The sequence below is a fragment of the Molothrus aeneus genome, chromosome 1 (assembly GCF_037042795.1).
Source record: "Molothrus aeneus isolate 106 chromosome 1, BPBGC_Maene_1.0, whole genome shotgun sequence".
Lineage (NCBI taxonomy): Eukaryota > Metazoa > Chordata > Aves > Passeriformes > Icteridae > Molothrus > Molothrus aeneus.
The window spans coordinates 86,834,018-86,851,010 of NC_089646.1; the positions used below are offsets into that span (position 1 = coordinate 86,834,018).

A 16,993-nucleotide genomic window follows, 5' to 3' on the forward strand; every position below is an offset into this window, starting at 1 on the left:
CACACACTGACATTCTGGGTCCATCACTAGGAATGCTGGCCTACAAATGCCAGGATTTTACACAGGGTCTAATTGCCTATTACAAAAGCATCACAAAGACAAATGCTTTGCACTTCCAGCAAACCAAAACCAAACATTCCTTTTGGTAAAAAAAAACAGTAGGCAAGGTTAACAAAGTACCCATAAGCCACCAGGATCATTTACTAGGTGTTCAAAGCCAAAGTTAGCAAGTCTGACACTTTATGCCTTTATTAGCTTAATGTTTGATTATAGAGCAAACCTCTCTATATTTTTTTTATGTGTATACATTACAATTTTAGAATGCCAACCTTTGAAATTCTCTTTTGCCCGACTCAAATTACAGATTTTGTTACAAAGACTGCATATTTCCATGACTAGTAGGGCAGAATCAAGAACAGCTTTGAGCTTCCTCACACTAAAATATGTAGGGTTTAATTTTTAATTTTTTTTTTAACCACTACTGACATATTTCAACTCAAAGTACTCCTGCAATGTTTACCAGTGGGAACAGAATACCAGTTAAAACCAGAATTGCAGACACTCTTGACATAGAAAATGAAGGGAATAAAATAAGGAGACTTTAAAGACATGCTAGAATTTTAAAATTTACATACATTAAATTTTTCTTACATACTTTCAGTGAAAACTGAAGAATTTATTGAAAAGAGAACTTTAATCACAAGAGTTTGTGCTGGTTTGGACTGGTGTAATTTCCTTCACTGTGACCAGTAGAGGCCATGTTTTGTATTTGTGCTGGAAACAGCGTTGATAATTCAGGGATGTTTTTGTCACTGCTAATCAGTGCTTACACACTGTTGAGGCCTTTTCTGCTTTTCACCCCATCCCACCAGTGAGGAGGCTGGGGTGCACAAGAAACTGGAAGGGAACACAGCAGGGACAGCTGACCTCAACTGACTCAAATGATATTCCATATCATATAAAGCTCAGTATATAAAGCTGGGGCAAGAAAAATGAAGGAGGGGATGTTTGGTGTGATGGCTTTTGTTTTCCCAAGCAATTGCTGCATGTGATAGAGCCCTGCTCTCCTGGGGATGGCTGAACATCTGCTTGTCCATGGGTAATGGTGAATAAACTCCTTGTTTTGTTTTACTTGTTTGTGCAGCTCTTGCTTTAACTCAACTCATTCTTCATTTTTATTCCTCCCATTCTCTCTTCCATCTCATTGTGGTGGTGGGGAGTGAGTGAGTGGCTGCTGCATGGGGCTTGGATGCCAGCTGGGGTTAAAGCACATCAGTTGTGACTACACAAAAACCTCATTAAAGGCCTGCCTCGTTAAGACTGCATTTCCTTTACTATTTCATTGCCATAATTTGACCCCTTCCTCCCCCCACCCTTCTTAAGGGAAATGATCATGACATCCCTTTACTAAATACAGCTTATTTCTTCTTATTGGCAGCAGACACATTCCTATCTCCCTGCACTCCTTTACACTGAAGTCACACAGCTCTGGATGGCACAGCAGCATAGGAGCCTGTGACCTTCCACTTGTACAAGGCTAGAAGGGTGGACAATCCTCTGCTTCCTGCATAGGTGCATATCAAATGCCAAGAATTAATTATTTTTGGGATCTTAGCTTGCATCTATATAGTTTTGTTGTACAGGAATGACTGTAAAAAATTAGGAACTGCAGAAGTATCTGTAACTAACAACCTGATGATAAAGTAACAGATGAAATGACCACAAGGAAACATTAAGTGACATACATTATGAAAAAATCCCAGGGGTTGTTTGGTTGGAAGTTTTTTGGTTGTTTTTTTTTCCAGTGTTTTTTTTTTTTTTTAAATAGATAGGGGGATAGACCTGAACTCTATCCTCCTATCTATTAAAAAAATCTTGGGAGCTGTACTATGAAATTCTGTAAAACCATCAGCAGCAGTGAAAGAAAAATAAATTTGTTACAGACTACTATGTAGAAAATACAAACCAAACCATCATTACTCCATTACACAGTACGTGCTCTTTCATCTTGAGTGCTGTATGAACATCCAGTTTTATCATTTCAAAAAGGATATAGGAGGATTAGAAGGAACAAGTGAGAAGTGCAAAAGGATGAATACAACAAAAGCAGCTTTATTATAAGACAAAAGTACCATTTTTCCTGGCTGGAAAAGATGTAACCTAAATCAAGTAGTAGGTCTGTAAAATCAAAAGCTGTATGGAGATGGTAAATAGAGATCAACTGTTACCTTTTACTTCTTATATTGGCACAAATCAAGTGAATTTAGCAGCAAGAGGTTAAAATCCAGAAAAGGAATTTATTCCCTACAGTGTGCAGTCATCCTGGGGAGCTGCCTGCCACCATCCCCTGCCAGCACTGCAAGTCTCTCCATCAAATAATAAATAAATAATAAGTCCTCACCCCTACATTGGCCAGTTGCTGACTGAACTTCAAGTCACTCTGGAGAGTACAGCAAGGAAGTATCATTCCAGTTTCCCTTATTCTCTGCCCTAGATATGCACATCAACCACTGGCAGAAACAAATACTGTATACAGACAAAATTTGTCTGACATAGTGCATGACTGCCCTTAAACTCTTCATGCAATAGGTTTCTTCTGGTCCAACCCGGACACCATAGAAATGATTTGGCAAAGAAGGAAGTCACACCACCACCCTGCTTGTTCTTAAAGAACACAAATGCTAATAAAATACATGTTTTGAAAGAAAACTCTACCAATTATTTTAATTTCACACTTCTTGAAGTTCAGACTTGTGAGACATTAGGCTGTAAAACAGTGTAAAACCCACAAGAGCACAGTGCTTTGGGGTCCTCAAATTAGCAAGACACATGAGAACCACAATCTAGACTTGCTGCTTTATATCAAGTGCTTTGGAATGTATAGCCTGGCAGTATATCTGCCTCTAACAAAAGCAAATTCCTTTGTCAGTTCAGTGAAATGTCAAAAAGACACTTTGTGAACCCTTTGAACCCTTTGAGGGTTTGGGGAAGCGATGAAAAGACAGTGATACAAAAGTTCAACACACAGTTTTCCATTGATAAGGTCCTTCCCTGAACCTTTAGATGAAGGCTCTCATTCCCTTGGGCAGTCTATCATCTCATGAATTACACTGCATTTTTACCACTGCTTTTATGACAGCACTCCCCCATCTGCTTCCCCAGCAGAGCAGTGAAGCAGAGGGGCCCAGAAACTCAGATGAAGCAACTGCTCTTAGCATACCAGAGCCTTGACCCAGAGCTCTAGGAAGAGAGCTCTGCCACCCAGAGCTTGGTTCCTCCCTCTGCTGCTGGAAGGTGGTGGTGGCCTCAACCACGGGAGGAACACTCTGCCTGAGTGCTGCTTCTTCAGTGGAAGAGGCTAAGGAGCAAAGTGAGCAAGGATGAACAGCAGCTGGATGCATCTCCACAGAGACCTTGAAGTGCCACGAGTCTGTGCCCCATGATGCAAAAAAAAAAAAAGAAGAGACAGCTAAGCATTGCACTCAAAGGATAAGTGGATGGAAACTCCCAAAAATGGAGGCTGAGAGAGACAAACCCAGGAAATTGTGGCAACAGAAGGAAAGTCTGCAGATGTGCCCTTCCACAACAATTATACTGCCTGGATGCTGTTGAAAGACTGATGAATAAGCCTGAGTTACATTTCCTGAGCACGTGAGGAGGTTCTCATATAATCCAGGAGTACAAGTTGGAACAAACCAAAACCAAAAAGCAGCAACAAGAACGGCACTTTAAGGATAGCAAAAAAAAAAAAAATATTTAAAAAAGGCTGAGAATAATGCAGATCCAGTGCTCAGCATGCAAAGGTTAAGATACTCAATGCCTTTTTCAGTCCCTTTGTTATTGGAGGCAGAGTCTGCAAGAGTGAAACTTCATAGGCAGGGGACAGATTAGGTCAGGGATCTCTTCCATGGCACCAGAAAGGTGGCATGGAGGGTGCTGAAGGAGCAGGCTGATCTTTCTGCAGGGCCATTCTGTATCATCTGTGAAATGTCTGAAATGGTGACCCAGAGATTCCCAATCCTCAAGATTAGGAAAAAAGTTATCATCAAGTAGGAAAGGAGATTCTGGAGAACCATCTGCTAAGTCAGTCTCACTTCAGTCCTTGAAAAGACTATGTAAGAAATCCTACATACAAACACACAAAATCCCAAAACAAACCAAAAAACAAACAACAAAATAAAGCAAACCCAATCCCAACTAGATCACCACAACACAAAAACTAAAAGGGAAACAGGCAGTACAGATACATCAAAGCCATACCATACTTGAACAATTTGGCAACTCGCTTCAAGGAGAGCATTGGTTTGGTGAACAAGGGAAGAGCAGTGAATGGTGTTTGCATTAACTTCAACAGGGACTGTGACAGTCTTCCAGAGTACTTTTTCAGAACTTAGTGAGATTTAATCTAAAGAAGTGGGTTATCAGGGGGGTGGACTGCTAGCTGGACCACCAGGGTTCTGACCAGCCATCCAAAGTTCAGTTGACAGACAACAACTGGTGATGGCTCTCTGAGGCCAAAGCTGGAGCTGATGCTTGCTAGTGCCTTTACTGAGAAGCTGAGGGACAGGACTGAAAGCACGCTCAGCAAGGTTGCTGGTGACACCCAGCTGGGCTGGAGCATGCAGGCAATACCCTGAAACAACATGCAGGAATGGTTCTGATGGCCAATTCAAGGGACGTTCAAAGGCTAGAAAAACAGGCAGGTTAAAACCTCAAATATTCAGTAACTAAAAAGTACAAATTCCTGTTCTTAAAGGTCAAGTTGGATAAGGCCCTGAGCAACCTGATCTAGCTGGTGGCATCCCTGCCCATGGCAGGGGCTTGGAACTAGAATATGACCTTTTAAGTTCCTTCCAATTCAAACCATCTTATGATTCTACGAGTATTATCTATATAGGCTGGGTACTACCATGCTAGGAAGCTGCTCTGCAGGAAGAAATCCTTGGAGCCCAAAAGCAAATTCAAAATTAATCAGCAGTGTGTTCTTATGGCAAAGAAAGTCAACTGCATCTACAAACCAGCCTAGCAACCACAGAAATAAATCCTCAAATGCATAGATTTCATAATTGCATTTACCTACAGAGTAATGTAATAGAATTGAAGATTTTTGCAAAACCAAGTATTTTTCATTCCTTCAAAATACTGGATTATAGATTACAAAACCCTTATACTATGGAAGAAAAAGGAGTATTAAAAGCACCTTGGAAAAGGTAGGAACAAAGGTTGTACTTTATCAAGAATAAAGTGAAAAGAGGAAAAATGGGTACATTCAAGTCTTGTTATTTCTGAAGGTCAAATGAATTTTTCTTCCCCGTGACAAAATCCATGATATATTTGACACAACAGGAAAAGGTCATCTTTAAAATTACTGCTCATATAAAGAACATTGTTTCACTTAACAACCTCTTTTACAAACACAGTTGGCATGGGAAAGAAAACCTACTCTTTTTCAGTATAGCACACAAATAGTCAGTCATTTTTGTCTTTGGATCAACTTTATCTGTGTTTATACTAGTGATCAGTCTTCAATACGACTTTGTGGCAGACTTGACAAAGGATTTCATTGCTGTTATTCAGCTAAATCAGGATTCTACACTGGATACAGCACATAACCAGACAAAGCTGATGTAAAGTTTGTTTTCCAGAATTTCAGATATGAACAAACAGAAGCTGGCACAAAATAAGGGCTCATCAAAATCCTGACACAACATTTACTATGTTTAAGCTATTAATATCAATTTATACCAAATGGAAAATGATTAACTGAACAGCATCTAAGGAAAGATTGATGGCCTACACAAAACTGAATTTTCAGCTTCTCAGTCTACTTAATAATGAGGGAGAAAAACTGGCATACTGTAAGGTAACATATTAGGCATGTGTATGGATTTTTGAGCAAATTTCTAAAAAATGGAGCCAACACAAATTGTTGTGAGCATTGTCTACAGCTCTGTATCTCTGAACTATTAGTGAGTCCAATATATTTGAAACCAGAAGTGATGCCAACACTACAATCAGGTTCCAGAATTACTTTTCCTGCTGTGCTGATGTGTTTTGGTTTGGTTTTTTTTTTTCTTTTTTACTGGTCCATGCTCTAAATTGGTTCTGGTGCATGTTTGCAGAGAGCTCATTACCATCAGAACATCAGTAAACAGGTTGATTTGAGGATAAACAAAGCACTACCTTTAAATGCTATGAAAGCAAGTGATAAAAAACCATTTATATTAGGTCAGCCCATCACCTGTGGAAAACAGATTATTCTTCATCTTTTTCACAGTAACACAAATGCATCCGGTAAACTTCAACAGGCAAAAATAATACTAAAGAGTTTTAGGATGCCAGTAGTCTTCTTCTCAGAAGTTAATCTAAGAGAAGAATATTTCATGGGGCTATGCTCATTTGATGGATTTTGAAAGGTTTTATTATTCATCTGTTCAGTACAATTCAGCAAGTAAGTTCTGAGAAGGTAATGAGAGAAAGCAGATCATACTAGTCTGAAGACAATTCATTAAAAGCAAACCTGCACTTCAGAAAAATCTGAGGAATATAGGTCAGCACAATAAATTTCTATTCTTCTCTCTCTGAGTAGGAAGACTACACTTTTAATTCATCAGAAGCACTTTTTTAATTCATAACTCAATTTTTTAATTGACCATTTGAAGAAAAAATCAACTATGTTTCTAAAAATAGTGGGCCTTGGAATAAAGGCAGAATAACAAACATAGAAGTGGCTGACTACAGCTGAAAAACAAAGATGAACTTCATACACAAAGGCAGAAGCTATTGGTACATGCCTCCTTTCCTACAAATTAACAGAATGCATTATACTTACAAAAGTAGAAGCTCTTGTGAGGTTAAAATCTCTCATCACATAGAAAAGCAATACCAGAAATGGAACAACAGCTATGCACTCCAACTAAAACTCTGCCAAACTGCTTGCAACTATATGGAACTACATGAATGTGTACTTGAACCTCTGATTCTCCCTATTCAGAATCACAGAATCATAGAATACTTCAGGTAGGAAGGGACTTTCTTACTCAAGTAGTCTTTACTTAACTTTTAAACTTTTAAGATTAGCTCTAAATACTTCTACATAGTAAGGAAGTAATATTTCTGAATTGAAAAAAATGGCTCTTATAAAGTTTGGCTTTTAAAAGAAGTTCTTACAGTTCATGCAAGAAAGTTAATTGAAAATGCAATGTTATTTTGGTACTTATAGTTTTCAGAAACAACTATAGTCACTGAACTTCTGAAAACAGTTTATAATTTCACAAATCGGTGCTTAATGGTTTCTCAAATGAGTTTGTAAAAATGCCAAATTCCCTCAATACAGCATTTTTAAGAATGGAACAAAAGATTATTTACACAACTGCTCAAATGAAAACCTTTGAAAACACTTAAATCACTTTTTTCCCAGTCATAATCAGGCCAGTTTAGATTGACTTTATGAAAGCCCTGTCTTGCTTGCAGGAAGAAACTGTAGTGGGCAAGGTTTCAAAGGACCAGAAGAACAATATTTTAATCAAATAATAAAAAAATCAAACCAATTCAATGCACAGATTTTGGATTTACATTCTTTTATTCACAGCAATTTTTGCTATGCAAGAAAAGGAATAAATTGATCCAGGAGGGAGATGAAATATTCCCTATCAGAATCTCACTGTAAATATTGCAAGAGCTCAAGAGGATAGCTAAAATTTGGAAATTAAGAACACAATAAAAGTACAAAGACTACTGCTGTCATATAACCAGCTGAGATTTACTAGATGTCTATTCTACGACTTTGAAGTAGATTTCAAACATCTGAGGCAACAACTTCATTTCTCTATTGTTCCACAGATTGCATAAAAATTATCTAAACCCAGACATCTCATTCAGGGATTCTTCACACATTCTTATTTTCTCAACTTCTCAAAAATTTAAAATATATTTCTATTATGTCCAGTGAGAAATCAAAATACATTACTTAATATTGCCAGTCTGATAACAAAAAAAAAACAACTATACACCTTTTTACAGAACTGCTTCAAATATTTACACATCATTAGCCCAGGTTAACTGCAACACATAAGAAAATGAATATACATGTATATATATAACACCCTGAAGCAAAGAGAAGTAGGTGTTTGCATGGGCATTAAGTTATTGGCTGTTGTTACAGTCCTGGCAGGTAAGTTCAAATCACTGCTATTCAAATCTTTTCCCTCTTAGACTGAACCACAGAACTGCCTCTCATGAGAGGTGCAGAACAGGCAATCCTTTTTGAAAAGCAGACTTATAAGCCGAAAGACAGTTATTTCTTCTCCTGAAACAACTGCAGTCTTAAATTGGGTTACTGACACCTCAGATGCTGACTGAGAGCAAACATTCCTCTTCCAAACCATAGCTACTATGCATGCACACTCTGGGAGGGCTACTGAGGGTGCTTGACTAAGAGAAACAGTCAGCTTGAGAATACAAGCAGTATTTTCATCACTGAGTATCAGAGGCAGCACAAAGACAATGAGCAATTCATGAGTGAAAAGCTTTTGTTGTTAACAGCAGCAAGAGATGATTTAAACACTGAGCTCATGAAGCCTTGACATGCAATAATTAATGGCTGAAGATGCATCAGTAAGACCTATTTGAGCCTTCTGCTACCCTTCACAGCACCCTGAAAGGCTGAAGTGGACTAGAACCACTGGAATAGTTTTTCTTTTTGGAAGACTCACAGATGGTGACCCAGCACTTAGCTTTTTCAGCACAGCAACACTCCTGCCAATCAGCATCCCAGAGCTATAAACTGACTCCACTTTTTAATAACTCCCTGAAGAGCTGTGTTAGCTGGACTTTCAACCCCAACACTACAGGACTTTTAGAGAAAAATTGAGGTCACATCAACACAGGTGTTCTAGGTGAGGACCTCCATTTCCTCAAGCAAAACAATCTGTCATGTGAGGTACAGACAGTGCAAGTTTACCATTACTCAGAAGAAACAGCTCCAAACTAAGTAATTTTAGGCTCCCTGTTGGATCTAAATGGTCTTTTAAGAAATTAAAAGGTGAACTACCCAAAATTTATATTGCAGTGGAGTAGTGTCACAGTAGCAGAGATTAGGCTATTAGTACACTATTAGCTGTCTGCAAGGAAAAGCTGTAAACACCTCCACATGTTTTAGGCTCTCAGTCTTGTGACAGGATGTAACACTGAGAAGGCTTCTAGACAAAAGCAGCATCACCTGGCCTTATAAGGCATAGGTTCTCTAAGAAAAAAAGCATGCAAGCAGTCAAGGATTGCTAATAATCAAAAATTCATACGTTTCCAAAAGTTATTTTAAATAACTTGGCAAGTGTCAGTTGAGCAGTAAGTAGAATAAGCTACCTGATAGGACTTTTTTTAAAGTTAAATTTCTTTCTGAAAAAAAATTAATTTAGTATTGTGAGCAAGCTTCTTTTGCACTAGATTAGACTATGTGGAAGTAAAACTACAGTAAGCTGCTTCATATTCTCAATGCTCATATTTTCCGTCTTCCTTTACAATGTTTCTGCACGATTCAGAAAATCAAATTGACTTCCAAAATGTTTTAAAAGTTCAACATTTGTTTAACAAATGTTTTAAAAGTCCAACAAACTCAGAATTTACCAGCTGAGACAGAGCTAAAATGGATACTATACTTATCAATAGGTTGCTCTTCAAACAAATGTGTCAAATAATAGAACTTTCTGCAGATTTTATGATATTCAGTCTGCACATGTCAACTGAAAAATGTCATGCAGCATTTGCTTTTGAAGTATTTTGAGGAAATAAGCAAATTCTTCTCGAAAACAGAGATAAGCACAGACAAAAGGGTCTCAAATTCACTCTCTATTCTGCTATTAAGTTAGAAGAGAAGAAAACTAGAAACTCAGGTGTCAGTATGAAAGAATTACAAACTTCAAGGAGAAATCCTTCACTACTTGAAGGTCAGGTGAATTCACCATCACAAAACTACTACATATTTTTCATAGATAAAAACTTATGCAGGCTCTGAACAATCAAATGAATAAATCTTATACAAGATATCTGTGACACCTTCCTTGTATGTTGTAAGAAATTATTAAATCTTTCAAGCTAAGTCTCAAATGTTCAAAAATATCAAATCTCCAAAAAGCTTCTGATTATTTTTTAGGTATGTATCAAAGCCACAACCTAGAGTGGAATAAAATTGTTCATTAATTCTTCAAACACTTTTAAAAATGGCAGAAAATTACATAGGAAAATAGTCATCATTAAGGATGAATCACCAATGGGCAAGAATTTGATTTAAAGAAAAGCAGAGTGAGCTAATCAGAGAAAAAAAAATATTATAGAGGAGACTTCTGGAAACATTGAGTAAATTGCAGTCAATAGATTCAATCATCCTTTTGTGAGTAAATGAGGGAACCTCTAATCCTGAAAACTTTCTACTGTAGATGAAAAATCCAGCAGGGAAAATTGAAAAAATACCAAATAACTTTGAAGAACATTTTTTTCTCTCCCTTCAGCATATGTGAAAGATATTTTTAAAAGTGTTTTAGAAGAAAAGCTTTGAATAAGCACAGGTAAAGAAAAATTCATCATACATGCTGGGGCTATAGGGTGTATATCATAGAGAAGCTGGCTGAATTCTGCCTAGAGTAACAGCAGAACCTGCTGAAAAATCAAATGCAGATATTAAGTTAAAAACTGCTGAAAGGATAACATGTGTGACTAATGGTGAAGACTTGAAGAATTAGGATATAAATTTGAAAACATAGGGGTGACAATCACTTAACACATGGTGGGTTCTACCACCACAAGTAAAATGAATAATATTGCAAGTAGAATGAAGAATAGCAAAGAATTCAAACAAGTTAACAAGTTTTACCTCCCATTCCTTTAAAAGTGCCACTGCAGATAGTTTAAAATAAAAATCGAAAAGTACCACACTTTGTCATGTCTAGGGAAACACCCAAATTCTAACCAAAATAAGTCAGCATGTTTGCAGGGCTAAAACTTTCTGAAATACAGAGAAAACATCAGATCTCCATCAACAAAAGTCTAGCAAAAACAACAACAAAAAAACCCCAAACAAACAAAAAAAAATCCACGTGGGTGTTTCTCTAGAAGGAAAAGACTGATCAGATATGGAGAAAAATAAGAAAAGCTAGCACTATCAAATTTTGGGATACATCAAATTTTTGCAAAGTTTCTCCCAAAAACTTGTGCTCCTTTGGTTTATATCCATAGGCAAATAAAAAGTCTACCTAGAGAGCAAAAAGGCAGTATTTATAGAGAAAGGCAATGTAGCTTTTAAGCATACAATCCCAGCTAAGCCTGTTTTCACATCACAAAGCTGTGTGCCCAGCAGGTAGCTTCTGCTGCTAACAACTGTTCTGTACTTAATTAACACACAGTATTGCACTATCTATACATTAGATTCTTCACCTCCATTCTTCCCTCTCTCTCTTAGACTCATTTTAGTGGCAGTTTTTCTTAATTCTGTCTTTTCAGAGATCACTGGCAATAAAAATTTGAGAAGTACCACACTTTTATGTCCTTTTTTTAAATTATTAATCCATGCAAATGTACACATGGTATAAAAAGAATAACTATGAGATTTTCTTCAACCATGAGACTCATCAATTTTTCCATGTAAAGTTTATTTCTAAAATAGGCAATATCCAAATTTTGGGTTCTATACTGAAGAGGGAAACAAGAAGAAAAGAATTCTCATATAAAAAGCTAAAAAGGCAGAATAATAAATGCAGAGTCCTGGAAATCCTTCAGAACTTGAGAACACTTTCAAGACTGGACAAGACAAGAAGAAACTGATAGGGAGAAGTTGCTAGAATAATTTTCAAGCAGACTGTTATTGCAATGGCTCTTCTTCAGGACTGGAATCCTGGATCTTTGTCCATGTGGAATCTTGGTTCTTAAGCACTAGTACTGGTATCTCCACAGGAACTGAGCCTAAACTCTTGAATTCAGACTTAAGGTGAGCTTCAGAGGTTTATATGCTGACATCACAAGAGAATTCACAGAGGTATCAGTACTTTTGAGCAAAGCCTTGCAAAGGGGCTGGTTTCACACTGAGACATTTCCACCACAGAGTTCTACTCTCCCTTTCCTTTTCAGTGCCTTTTTCCATTTGCTGTTCAAGCAAGCAAACTATCCCTAACTCTGGCAGGGAGCAGCTATGACCAATTCAGGTCTCTGCAAGCAGATGCCCCCTCCTAGCCCATTGCTCTTACACTGCATCTCCTAGTTTGCTGCCATCCCAACAAAAATCAAGATAACAGGTAATGTAGAGACAAGATGGAAAATGATCTGCTACTGTAAATGAATCTGCTCTCTGTAAAAGCAGAGGAGGAGAAAGTGACAGAAGAACCCACCCATCTAGGAAATATAAAGCAGCCCATATAATTCAAAAAGCCTGGGGCACACAGTATCCACCCATCCAATAAATAGGCATCTGTAACTGTAAAAGTGGATACAGGCTAAATCACTGAGATTTTAATTGGTCATGCGCATACTTCTTCCCAGCTTTCAACTTCATTGAAAAAAAATACAAACTTTATATACAAACTCAAAAGCAGCACTACAGAAACTGAGTGCCACAGAAATAAAAGTCCTATTTTGTTAACAGCTTCAAAAATCTGCCCTTTTTTCTTTAAAAAAACAAACTGATCATGCTTTGAGTTCATTTATAGGAGAAAACACTAAAAAAGCAAAAATCAATAAAACTTTATAAAAATAGTTTTCACTTAGGCCATGGAAATTATTTAAACAAGGTAATTTTCAAAAGAAAATGCTAAATTTTCATTATTCTGTAAGAAATGCTTTTCAAACATTGCTGCATTTTATTTCTTGAATATTTCTTTTTCTTTCTTAAATATTTCTTAGAAAAAAAATTGGCAATGCTCTCAGACATTAAACTTCAAGACTATACTCTTAAAGTTAGTAATTCTAAGACATGTTTTTCATCTAGCCTAACTTGTACCTTTTCATCCTAGTTTGACAAATTTAAATAAAATAGCCATATCATGATATGGAAAATGCATCAGTAAGGTAAAGGAGTAAATAAAATTTAGAATTTTTTACTTGTGCTGTACAGCAGTCCAGAGAAGTCTGAAGAATGGGATATGCAATTTGAGGCAGAAAGATTATTTTGTGGAAGAGTTCACGTGTTTCCCCAGTTACCTGTAAGTGTGATGATAACAATTTTCTGCATAGTTGCATAAGGAAAAAAGTCAGCAGAATATTCAGGAAGGCAAGTATGCATCAGACTTCAGGGAAGCACTTACATTTCTTCAATACTTTGGTGCTTATTACTTGGCTTTTTTTCCCCCCCAGAAACTGTCAAGCAATTCATGAAAAAACAGCCAGTGTATTAATTTGACATAAAATGATTTTTGAAGGTATAAAGCTTGTAGCAACTTGAGCTGTTTTACAATTCAAAATTAATTCCTGACTAGAAGCCAAGAGACAAACAGGTCACCATAAAAAAGGTCAATCTGTCAGACAATATTAAGGAAAGGAATGTGATGGAGCTGTTTTGGAAATTCAACTATATATTAATTGAAAACCACAGAATTTGAGAAATAAAATCACTTCTCGAATTTAAATTAAATCAAAGATCAGATATTTTTTAAAACATCTTCTAAAATTCTGTGCTCCAAGACAATTGAAATTACTCTTCAATACCTTTCCTGAAATATTTTCACCTTCTCTGAAAGCTCTAGAATCTTTACAAGGAGAGATAGTAGAGATGCCTTAGAAGCCAGAGCATGCTTAAAGATTTATCAGCACACTATTACTGTGTAAGTAGCAGCTACTCCAACACACCAGCCTTCTGCTCTGCCAGCAAAAATCTACACAGCAACAAAGAAACTTAATCAGAGAACTGACACAGCTGAAAAAGAACCAAGAACAATTGTGTTTATTCAGCCACATTAGTCTCTCAGTGCAGACTCAGACCAATCGGGTATTCTCTCCAAAAGAAGTTATTTCTACTCAAATCTGTGATCTCACTAAACTCAACATTAGTCAGCAACCACAGAAGAGGTGATTGGGCCATCATGAAAAAAAAAAATAATGAAGATATCACTTGAGTGGCCAAAAGAAGTAAACCCAGAAGTAAAATATTGCTCTACTTTTTTTTACCCTAGATTTTTTTTCTTATCAGCCTCTACTACTAAAGAGTATAAGGTATTAATTTTGGATATACTTTTTCCTCTCCTCTAAACTGATACTTGTTCCAGCTATACTTCTGAAGGACTGAATTTAAGACTACATGTTAGATCTTTTGAAGTTGACTGGAAAAGGACCCACTCAAACATGAAACACACTTTTCCCATTTTACAATGCTGAACCTGAATCTCAGAATTGGACCCAAAGAGTCTTTCAGAACTCAATCTGTGAAAACTAATCTATGAAAACTACTAATAGGTTTCAGGAAAGAAAAAATCAGGATGAAAAATTAGAACAAAATGTCAATACCAATGACTTCAAGTGCAAGACACCATTTAACACACTAAATACAATTGCACTGGTTAAACTTTTCTGCCAAAGGAAACGGACCTGTCACACTGTGGTGGTTTGACAGGAAATATGTTCTCTGGGATGTTGGGGTCAGGCCAATTGGTGCTCAGATTTTAATATTGGCATCTAATGTGGCCATTGGGACATGGACCCGCCTCTGAGAACACGGGGTTAAAAGCAGAGCTCTCCCCTGGGAGGGTCCTCTTGGGTTTCCGGCGGGAAAGAGTTCGGGTCTCTGCCCCGGCCCAGCTGCTTGCTGGGCAGGGGGAGGGGAAAGCCATGTGGCCGGGAGAGGTAGGCCTGAGCCCCGGGGGTGGAAGGGTGGAAGAGAGAGAGAGAGAGAGAGACACCGGGAGCCATCGGGCAGCCCCCCCTGAGAGACACAGAGAGAGAGAGAGAGAGAGAGCTGCTGCCTGGGACTGTAACCTTGAAACTGGATAAACATGGGCCTGTGCCGGCAGCACGGCTGGGACAGAGAAGAAGGGGGGGTGCAGCCGTCCGCTTGTAGGAGCTTTTAACCCCTTTGCAGAGAATGAAAACTTTACAGAACTTTAACTTTTCCTAGAAGAGAGATAGAGTGGAAGATGAAGAAGGAAATGGGCAAGTGTGAGAGAGGTCTGGGCAAGTGAGAGATGTTGGAAGACTAGAGAAGAATCCTAGTGGGAAGAGATGATGGAGTGGCTTTTGCTGGACTCTTTTTGTACAGCCATGGACAGAACCATGTTCCTTGTGACACAGAGACTGCATCTAGGGGGAGACAATGCCTCAGGACCAAGAGGGTTCAGTGTTGGTGCCCCTCAGCCCCAGGGGGTGAAATATGGGGGGGAACAGGTGTCCCAGAGTTGAGACTGTGCCTTTTTTGGAGTGGGACGAAGCATCCTTAAAAGTCGACCCTAGAAGCAGCTCTGGTCCATGTGCAGTGGTGAGAGTGCTGGACATGAAAGGAAGAGGTCACCATGAGCACAAGAAGGACTCCTTCTCCTCTTGATGAACTGAGGATGGAGTATTCTGAAGGGTGGTGCCGGACTGAGAGTCGATGATTTGGGGGATGTATTGTATTGGGAATTTGGTGGGGAGGAGGAGAAGGAGATGTATTTGTGAAGTTTTCATTTTCCTTGTGGGTTTCTTTTATTTTTTTTTTCTCCCTTTCCCTTGTAGTTTAGTTAATAAATTTTTTTTCCTAAGTGGGAGCCTGCTTTGTTTATTCCTGCTCACATCTCACAGCAGAAACCAGGGAGAGGGTATCCTCATGGGGGCACTGGCATTGTGCCAGTGTTAAACCATGATACACACCACATCTTTGCCTGTCCATCCCATTAAACTTTGGTTCTCCATCTTGCTTCAATCAAGCTTAAAAAAAGCGTAGGAGACGCACACAGAGAGGAGGCTTCAGGAGTGCTCAGTTGTTAAACACCTCACTGCACAGCCAATGACTACACAGTGGTGGTTTAATAAATCATCTCTTGTCTGACAAGGATGCTTTAAGGGGACTGTTGCTTGTTGTAGAAACACAGAAAATAAAACTCAGGCTTTCTTAGGTCATCTGGATGGAAAGTGGATCTGAATTCCAGTTCACTGGACTAAGTAAGTCTTTTCAAGATATTCTGAGAGGGTAAAGGTGAATTTAGGAAAACTAATAATGAGGTCCTTTATCCACTTGGATACTGTGCTTCCCAATACTCAGAGAAAACCACAGAAACAGTTTAATTAGGTCTCCACTATTATCTAAAGGTATTCTTATGGAAACTTGCTTAATAGCTGCAGACAACTGAACTGGTCCAACAGGATGTGGAAAGAACAGTAAAATATGGAATATTCATGCAGACTATTGACCCTGGCTGGACTCCAGGTGCCCACCAAAGTCACAGTCCCATCCCTCCTCAGCTGGACAAGGGAAAGAAAATATAACACAGGGTTTGTGAGTCAAGATAAGGGCAGGGAGAAATCTCTCACTATCACAGCCAAACAGATTCAAGATGGGGAAATCAGTTCAGTTTATTAGCAATCAAATCAGACTAGGATGAGAAGTAAAACCAAATCTTTAAAAAACTTTCCTTGTGCCCCTCCCAGCTTACCAGGCTCAACTTCTCTCCTAATTTTCTTAACCTTCTCCTCCTCCTAGCAGCACAGGGGAACAGGGAATGAGGGTTAAAATCAGTTCATCACATCCTGGCTCTGCCTCTCCTTCCTCCACAGAGGGAGGATTACTCACACTTCTCCCCTGTTCCCACAGGAAGCAGCTCTTGACAAACTTCTCCAACCTGAGTCCTTCCCATGTGCTGCACTTCTTCATGAACTGCTCCAGCATGGCTCCCCCCTCCACAGGGTGCAGCCAGTGGCAGGTCCCTCTGGGAGATAACTGCCATTGATTCCATTGGACACAGGAAGTTTCTAGCAGCTTCTCAGAGAAGAGGCCTCTAAGTAAATCACTAACAAAACCCTGCCACACAAGCCCAGCGCAATCCAGTGA

General features: G+C 38.5%; 1 protein-coding gene across 2 annotated transcripts in view; it reads right to left on the reverse strand.

Moving 5' to 3' along the window:
- GALNT1 (polypeptide N-acetylgalactosaminyltransferase 1) overlaps window positions 1–16,993 on the reverse strand; it is an 88,170-nt gene that overhangs the window by 45,921 nt on the left and 25,256 nt on the right. The window lies entirely within an intron of this gene.